Source organism: Pseudorca crassidens, chromosome 1, assembly GCF_039906515.1.
Source record: "Pseudorca crassidens isolate mPseCra1 chromosome 1, mPseCra1.hap1, whole genome shotgun sequence".
Lineage (NCBI taxonomy): Eukaryota > Metazoa > Chordata > Mammalia > Artiodactyla > Delphinidae > Pseudorca > Pseudorca crassidens.
The window spans coordinates 186,326,328-186,334,157 of NC_090296.1; positions in this window are offsets into that span (position 1 = coordinate 186,326,328).

Here is a 7,830-nt window from a genome sequence, read left to right on the forward strand (position 1 = left end):
AGGTCAAGTTGAAGATTCCTGTTTGCTGTTTAACTGGGTTGTTTAAAAACTCAGAACAATGCCTGCCTGTTAAATTTTCACTTGTTCTCATGGGGCATTCCAAAGCAAGTTTTCCTATTGACCGGATGTCAGGTCATTTCATCCTCTTGAGCTTCTAAATTCAGCAACCAGGGCTTGGCAATGAAATCAACAGGAGAAGAAATGAGATTTAACCTTAGCATTTGCAGACACCGAGGAGACTGAGCCATCTTCCACATCTCCTCAAAGTGTGTACTAACGTTTCTCTGCATGTCACGGTGCTGGTTATAGCCACACACATCTCTTCAACTTTCTGCCTTTATTCTAGTGGGAAGCTAGAAATGCACTCTCCTAAAGTAGAAGTGCAAAGAAATTGTGGCCACTCTTGTCTCTGTCAGCGCATAACCTGTTGCTCTAAGGACATTTTATAATAAAGTCAGCCTCTAAGTCGTCATGCTTTATGGACATATTTATTTATGTTTTTAATGGAGATAGGCTTCACAGTTTCCACACTATCTGCGATGATTGATTTTTTTATTCAGCCAACTTTTATTTACCTTGCGAAAATGTTCTGGACCAATGTGATAAATTACAGATATGCAAATTTCTTTGAATGGTGTTGTAAGTGTGTCTAGCTCCAGCTGAATAACGCCTTGCAAGTCAGTCTGTGCGCGCTCAGGACCCCAGGGAGCTGATCAAAGCACCCATTCTCTTTCATCCCCGGTATTCTCCTCCAAACTATTTCGATACAATATGTTTCCATGATGCACTTAATGTGCTAGGGACATAGAACTCATTACAACCTAGCTAGTTCTGCCGACCTCTTTGTTCTGAGGCAGAAAGTCAAAGAAAAAAGGAAAAGCGCTGCCCGTTGCCAGCTTTCTGAAATGCTAAAGCATGCGTCATTTTTCACCAGGTCTCGTCGTGATATCCTCAAAAGACAAACTATGAAACCGGCCTCAGCCCTTTCTGGCATTAATTACACTGCTGTCCAGCCGATCTGTTTTTCCTATTATATGCATTTCTCAGCAGGGATTTTTTTTTTTTTGCAAGAGTAATGCAGCTGCAAGTTAAACTATGAATGCATTTTTTATCACTATGGAAAAAATAAGTGAAAAGGCTGCAAAACATACAGCTAAACTTTGTAAAGACTTCTGGTAGATGAGATCTAGGGTGGGACTTAGGAGGTTTGTGCAACATCTGTAAAACCTGAAATTGACTTAAAAGCCTCAGGCATTTCCAATGTGCCCTCAGCGTTCTGTGGAGACACTCATTGTGCCATGTGAAATTCCGCTTTGGTACCCAGATAAATCTTGAAGGTGAAACTTTTCAAGGTTTCTGTGAAAATTCTGAAATGAAACAGTCTATTCTACACCCAGCCAGGAGGCTGTCTCCAAGGGATTTCACTGTCCAGGATGATAGCACGGAGAATATAAGTTCTATTTCATTTCCTCCGTTTCTTGTAGGGTTGATTGGTTGGTGGAAGTGGCCGGCAGCCAGTTCTGGGAAAGATTCCAGACCTGACTCCGATTAACCCTCTCTGGTGAAACTCTGCTGGAAACCAACTCACCAGCAATTGCCATTAATCTACTTACTAATTAAGCCAATTCATTTCTAAAGGAGAAAAATTCCTTTCTTTAGCCAAACTGATGGGAGGAAATTTGAAAGAAGCGCCAAACTGTGTAACTGTAATTCAGCCAAGGACTGCTAAAAAAAGGTGTTGATATATAGCCGCAGATTTAAAACAAGTTTCTAGGGCAACACTCCTCTGGGGACGGTGGCATACAGTGCATAGTAGATGAAGCTCGAATAATGCTCCACCGCGCTATGCCACCCCATGTCCTCGAGTTGAACACGTCTCTCTCCAATTAAATCCAGTGCCTTTTACGCACAAATAAATCGCCTCTGTAGCTTTCGTCTGCACCAGGGTATATCGGCTTTATGTGGCGGCTACCACGAATATACTTCCTGAGATTTAATAAACAGCTTTAGAAATCTGCAATCCAGAGCCTACTATCTTGAAACTGGGCTGCAGACTGGGGCTGACTTGTAGTCAAGGGAACAGAAAGGACCGAATTGACCACTGCGCCGAGAAGAAAGCAAACCGGTCTTTCGGGAAATGGTACCTGACATTCCGGAAAGAATAGATATGTAAATCTTCATCTTGATCCTTACCTGGAAGCACTAGTCCAAAGAGTTTCCACACTTACTGAAGAATTGTTTACAGCGTTTAAGATACTCTGGGAGTCCCGTGCCTATGTCGGAGCGGACCTCCTTTGAGGAAATTTAAAATCCTCTTTGAGGTTTCCTGGTTCTCCTTTATGGGATCAGTTGGCAGCAAATCAGTTCGACTTCCTGTTACAGAGAGACGGAGTGGATTAGAGAGGGAATGACACTGGGTTAGTGCCTCAAACTTTTTAATTTTAATTGAAGTCCGTTCCTTCCCACCTAAGGCGCTGGGGCACCCCGCTGAGCCCAGGAAGCGCCTGGATGGTTTTGGCGGCGGCTCGGGGTCTGTGCGCCCCGCTCACCAAGCGCCAGCGAGCGGGGTTTCCTTCCGAGCTTGGAAAGGTGCGCACAGAGCACGCACTTGGCCTTCTCTTCAAGCGCGGTGCTCCAGAGCGTGCGCGACATGTGGAGAGACGGAACAGTTATGTTAGAAACGCCTTGGAGATGGTGTCCCTTGTCAGGGAGGCAGTCCTTACGCCAGGATGGGGAGGGCCCTCTTCCTGGGGTCCCGCTCTGCGCAGCCCAGTGTCCGGTGCCTACTCAGGGGCAACCGTATCGTTGACTGGGGTGTTCTGGGGCACCGACGGCTTCTCTAAAGACTCTTCTTCCAGGGCTTCTGACAGCCTCACTAAACATAGGGAGAGACCAAGAGATGTGAAATTTGTTTTACTTCTGTACATAAACCACTCCCCACCCATAGCTCTTTCCCTCACTTTCAGTGGAGTCTCCCAGGCCTGGCTCCAGCTGGGGGGCCTCTTCAGTAACCTCGACGAGGGGGTGAGGGCAGCTCAGTCAGGCGGCCAGATCCTCCTTGGCCTTCAAAATAGCATGTGCCCATCAAGTTTTCCCCTGAGGTAGTTTTCCTGCTGCCCCAGACTGGAGATATGGTCTGAGGTGCCTGTGACCAAGGCCGGTTCTGACTCAGGAGTTACGAGCCGTCGTAAGAGAATAAAACAAGGCAGGGGTTGTCTTGTGTTTGGGTCCTAGGATCTGACTAAGGTTTACATTTCCATTTGCGTTTTCAATCTTTCCTCCTTATGAAATAGCAAATTATGAATGAGGAGGAAAGACAATCAACTTGGCGGGGTTCTGATGTTAGGGGGGTGGGGAGGTTTGCCCTCCCTGCTCCCCGTCCCTCTCCCCCCCAGGCTGGGCTCTCTGCTCGGTAGGGAGGGACATTTACCTGGTGTGTAAATTGTGAGGAAAGCGTTGGGGGTCTGAGACAGCAAAGCCACAACAATGTGATACGATGTTCCAGCTTTGAAGGGGAACAAAGGCCCTGAGCTAACCCCAGTGAAAGCCAGGAGCGTGGAGAAGGCAACAAAGACTTGCAGCCTGCGGTCACCGGTAGGTGTCAATGTGGACACTCACAGCCGGGGCAGTGGAAGAGGGGGACACAGAGCCAGGCTGTCATTCCAAGGCTTAACATGAACAAAGATAAAAACGCGACAAGCTCAGCTTTCAATGGTTGGGAGGTTCAAAGTGGAGTGCTAGGGAGTGTATCTGGGTCAAGTATTCTCTGAAGCAGGGTCCCTCTTTCTCTCGTCCAGTATCAGCCAGGGAAGTTCTAAGGCCCCTTTCCCAAGGTAACTTTTCTTACTAAAAGAAGAATCTTCAAAATAATGTCCGATTCTACCCACTGCCTAAGTTGAAGAAGATGGACCTTTCAGCACTTCCGGATCCCAGAGACCCAGGTGGCTGCATTAACTTGTGAACTGGAACAGCCTACCTTAACTTTTGGGATAAAGTTCATGTACTCTTGTACGAATTTAATGAAAAGAAATAACATTCCTTTTATGAAACTGTGCATACATGTAGATGAATCAAAGGGTAACATACTTTAGAAAGTATTCATCCAACAAAGAAGTTTCAGCAGTAAACCATTGAAAGAATAATGGAGACCTAGTAGAATTAAATATACCTGTGGTTTCAGATTCCCTATTAGAAATCAGCAGACAAGGCATTTACCAGCAAAGGACTCCTCTAGAATCTGGGAAAGATAATTGGGAATCCTCCGCTAATGCAACGGATTAGCAAAGACCATCTTAGAGAATGAATAAGTGGAAATGATAACAAATTATGTTTAATCCTTAGAAGGCGGACACACTGTGTTCCTTAAATTCTGCTACTAGAACCAAAATACAAGTTTTAAAAATTATCATATAATAAAATTCTGATTTTCTTTAGCTGAAGTATGTCTCCTAAATAATAATTTAAAAAAAGGATGTAAATATCCTTAAAAGACTAATGACATTTCACAGGTAATGCAATTTGGAAAGAAACACTTCCATGTTTTCTTTTCCAACAATGTGCATTTTTGTAAACTGCTATAAATTGCAATTCAAAAGCACTGATCTCGCCATCCCCAATCATTTTTTATACTGATCAAATGAATGCAGATACTCCCATTTGGGAGGGGCGACATGACATTTCACTTGGCAGTTCTAAACAGGTCACAGACCTTTCACAGACCCTAAGGCAGTGGGAGGGAGCTCTTTACTAAACCGTGTAACCAAATCAAACCAATGGTTACCCCTTTTCAAAACCATTGGAATGGTTTGCACAATGCTATTCACATAGCAGCACAGAAACTGAAAGGATGGTCATCCAATGGAAATTTCTTTCCTTTTGTTTACACTTGCAGAGCTCAAAAAGTAATACTTGGAGGAAAATAATTACATTTGCTATGATAAAAGTCTTAAATACTTAACATGCATTTTGGTTGGCGTGACCCGGCATAGATATGGCCATCCATTGGTACATATATATATGCACATGTATGTATGTATATGCATGTATATTTATTGGAGATGTCTCTTTGTTTGAAACCTTAGGCACAAAGACACAACATGGCTGCCCTCAAGATGACCTATTGCTTTCAAGTTGCTTGAACACATCAGAATTTCCATTGTTAAGGTTGATTAATTGAAACTGATAAGTTACCATGAATAAAGATTGTTTTTCTGTTTAATGTGGTGGGCCTGATTTGGTAAATGCCTTATTCATGTAGCTTTGCAGTGCAGCATATGGGCAAGAGTCATTCAGTATCACAAACATATACAATTTATTATGCTTGTATGGGCACAACCAAAGGCCTTTCTATTTTAATGACAAAGTTTCAATGAAAAATTCCATTTAAAGAGTCACTAGGAACATGAGGTGTGATTTTGTAATTTATTCTTAAGAGTTTCCATCTCTGAGTTTCTGTGAGTAGTTTAAAAGATATCACATTTAAATACAGTTTAAAAAAAAGATGCAAACATCCACATTACACCTTAGCGCTTGTCATTGGGAATACAGCAGAATTTATGTTAATGTTAGCAGACATAAGAAGAGAAAGCACCTTTTCATCTGATGCTACCTTGTGTGCTCTGCTAATGGTAAAGTTACCTTAAACGTTTCATTGAGATGCCAGCAATAAAAGCTCACACTGCCCAGTTTACAAGAAAATGCAAAGAATGCTGGTGAATAACAAGTTAACTTCCTGACATCTTTTTTCCTCCTTTACTTAAAAGCTGATGTCACTTTTCAGACTACATTAAAAAGTGTCATGAATATTTACCGATAAAGGTAAGTTTAAAAATTTTTTTCTAATGAGGTACAGAAACGTTTTTCTCCCTTTTTCATTTTGGCTGCTCATGTAATCCCCAAAAGAACAACAACAACAACAAAAATCTACGAGAGATTTGCTAATGAACTAAAGAAATGACTGTATCAAACCATCAAAGAGATAGCTACCATATTCAGCCCTTAATGTCTTATCAAATAAATTCTCTGGTCATTCATGTCCATGAAACCGTTCAAGTTCACCCAACATTTCTCAATTAAATTAGATGGGTAATCTCAGTTCAGCTCTTCGGGAGAGTAATAAACCACATTGGTCACAGTTGACCACAGCTAGTATGCGATTCATAAAGGACTGGGTGTCCATTGGAAAGCTAATCAGTGCACCGTCACTTGTAAAACCCCTCCTGCATTTTGAAGCGATAATCTGTATCTAATTTTTAAAGAAAAATTTACTCTCCTTTCACTCTTCTGAGGCCAATTTCTTTTCTGGACCTGAATAGAGATCATTGGTGAAACAGTACCAAATAGCTCTGGTATGTGTATAACAAAAACCCACCTCTTTGTAGAACATAACAAATTATGCAATGTTCACAGATGCACTTCGCATTGTGCCTTTTGTGAGAAAATGAAGGCCCAACTCAATTCCCCACCCCCCTCTTTATGAAAGCCTGGGCTCCTCATGCAATCTGTCCTAATCCTAGAGAAAAATCATTATACCTAATATGGAAGCTTCATAGTGCTTTGAAAAGGGATTTTTCATTTGCACTTTTGGTCTTCGTAATTTATTTGCACAAGTGTGAATCTGAAGTTGCAAGCAAATTTGTTCCTATAAACAAGAAAGGAGGATTAAAATGTTAACTGCTCCTCTAGCCCACATTTGATATTTAAGGAAATGCTGTGTTCACACAACCCCATGGCTTGAATTTATAGGCTACCAAAGAAATATAGTCATTTTTCAGTTACAATTTTAAAAAATTTACACACTGAAAATATTTTAAACATCGTTTCTGTATTTTGGCTTTTTATGATCTTTATGAGGGAAGGGGCTGCTAATGGCTAATCCTGATTTTCATGAGGTAGCAGTTTCTGCGGAAATGGTGACAAATGCAGAGAGGCATTTTCAGGTTCACCTTGCCTCGTGGGACCTCTGTAAATACTGGTATTACTTTTATTGAATGTGCTAATCTTTGAGTGTCAGTCTTAGAACAGAAATTTCAAGCACTGAGAAGACTCTCTGCATCCTCAGTGCCTTGCCTAAGTCTTTGTTTATAGTAGGTGCTCACAGTTACCATATGATGCAACAATCCCACTCCTGGGCATATATCCAGACAAAACGCTACTTCGAAAAGATACATGCACCCCAGTGTTCATAGCAGCACTATTTCCAATAGCCAAGACGCGGAAGCAACTTAGCTGCCCATTGACAGATGAATGGATAAAGAAGCTGTGGTATATATACACAGTGGAATACTACTCAGCCATAAAAAAGAATGAAACACTGCCATTTGCAGCAACATGGATGGACCTAGAGATGATCACACTAAGTGAAGTAAGTCAGACAGAGAAAGACAAATACCATATGATATCACTTGTATGTGGAATCCAAAATATGATACAAGTGAACTTATTTACAAAACAGAAACAGACTCACAGACACAGAAAACAAATTTATGGTTACCAGAGGGGGATGGGGGTGGGGAAGGGATAAATCAGGAGTTTGGGATGAGCAGATACAAACTACTATATATAAAGTAGATAAACAGCTAGGTCCTACTATAAAGCACAGGAGACTATATTCAATATCCTGTAATAAACCATAATGGAAAAGAATATACATATGTATAACTGAATCACTTTGCTGTGCGCCAGAAACTAGCACAACGTTGTAAATTAACTGTACTTCAATTTAAAAAAGTAAAATCTAGTAGGTGCTCATAAAGTCTGTGGAATGAATGAATAAATAAATGAATGAATTCACAAAAAGAAGGTGAAACCTAGGAGGTTAAGAAGTGTGGG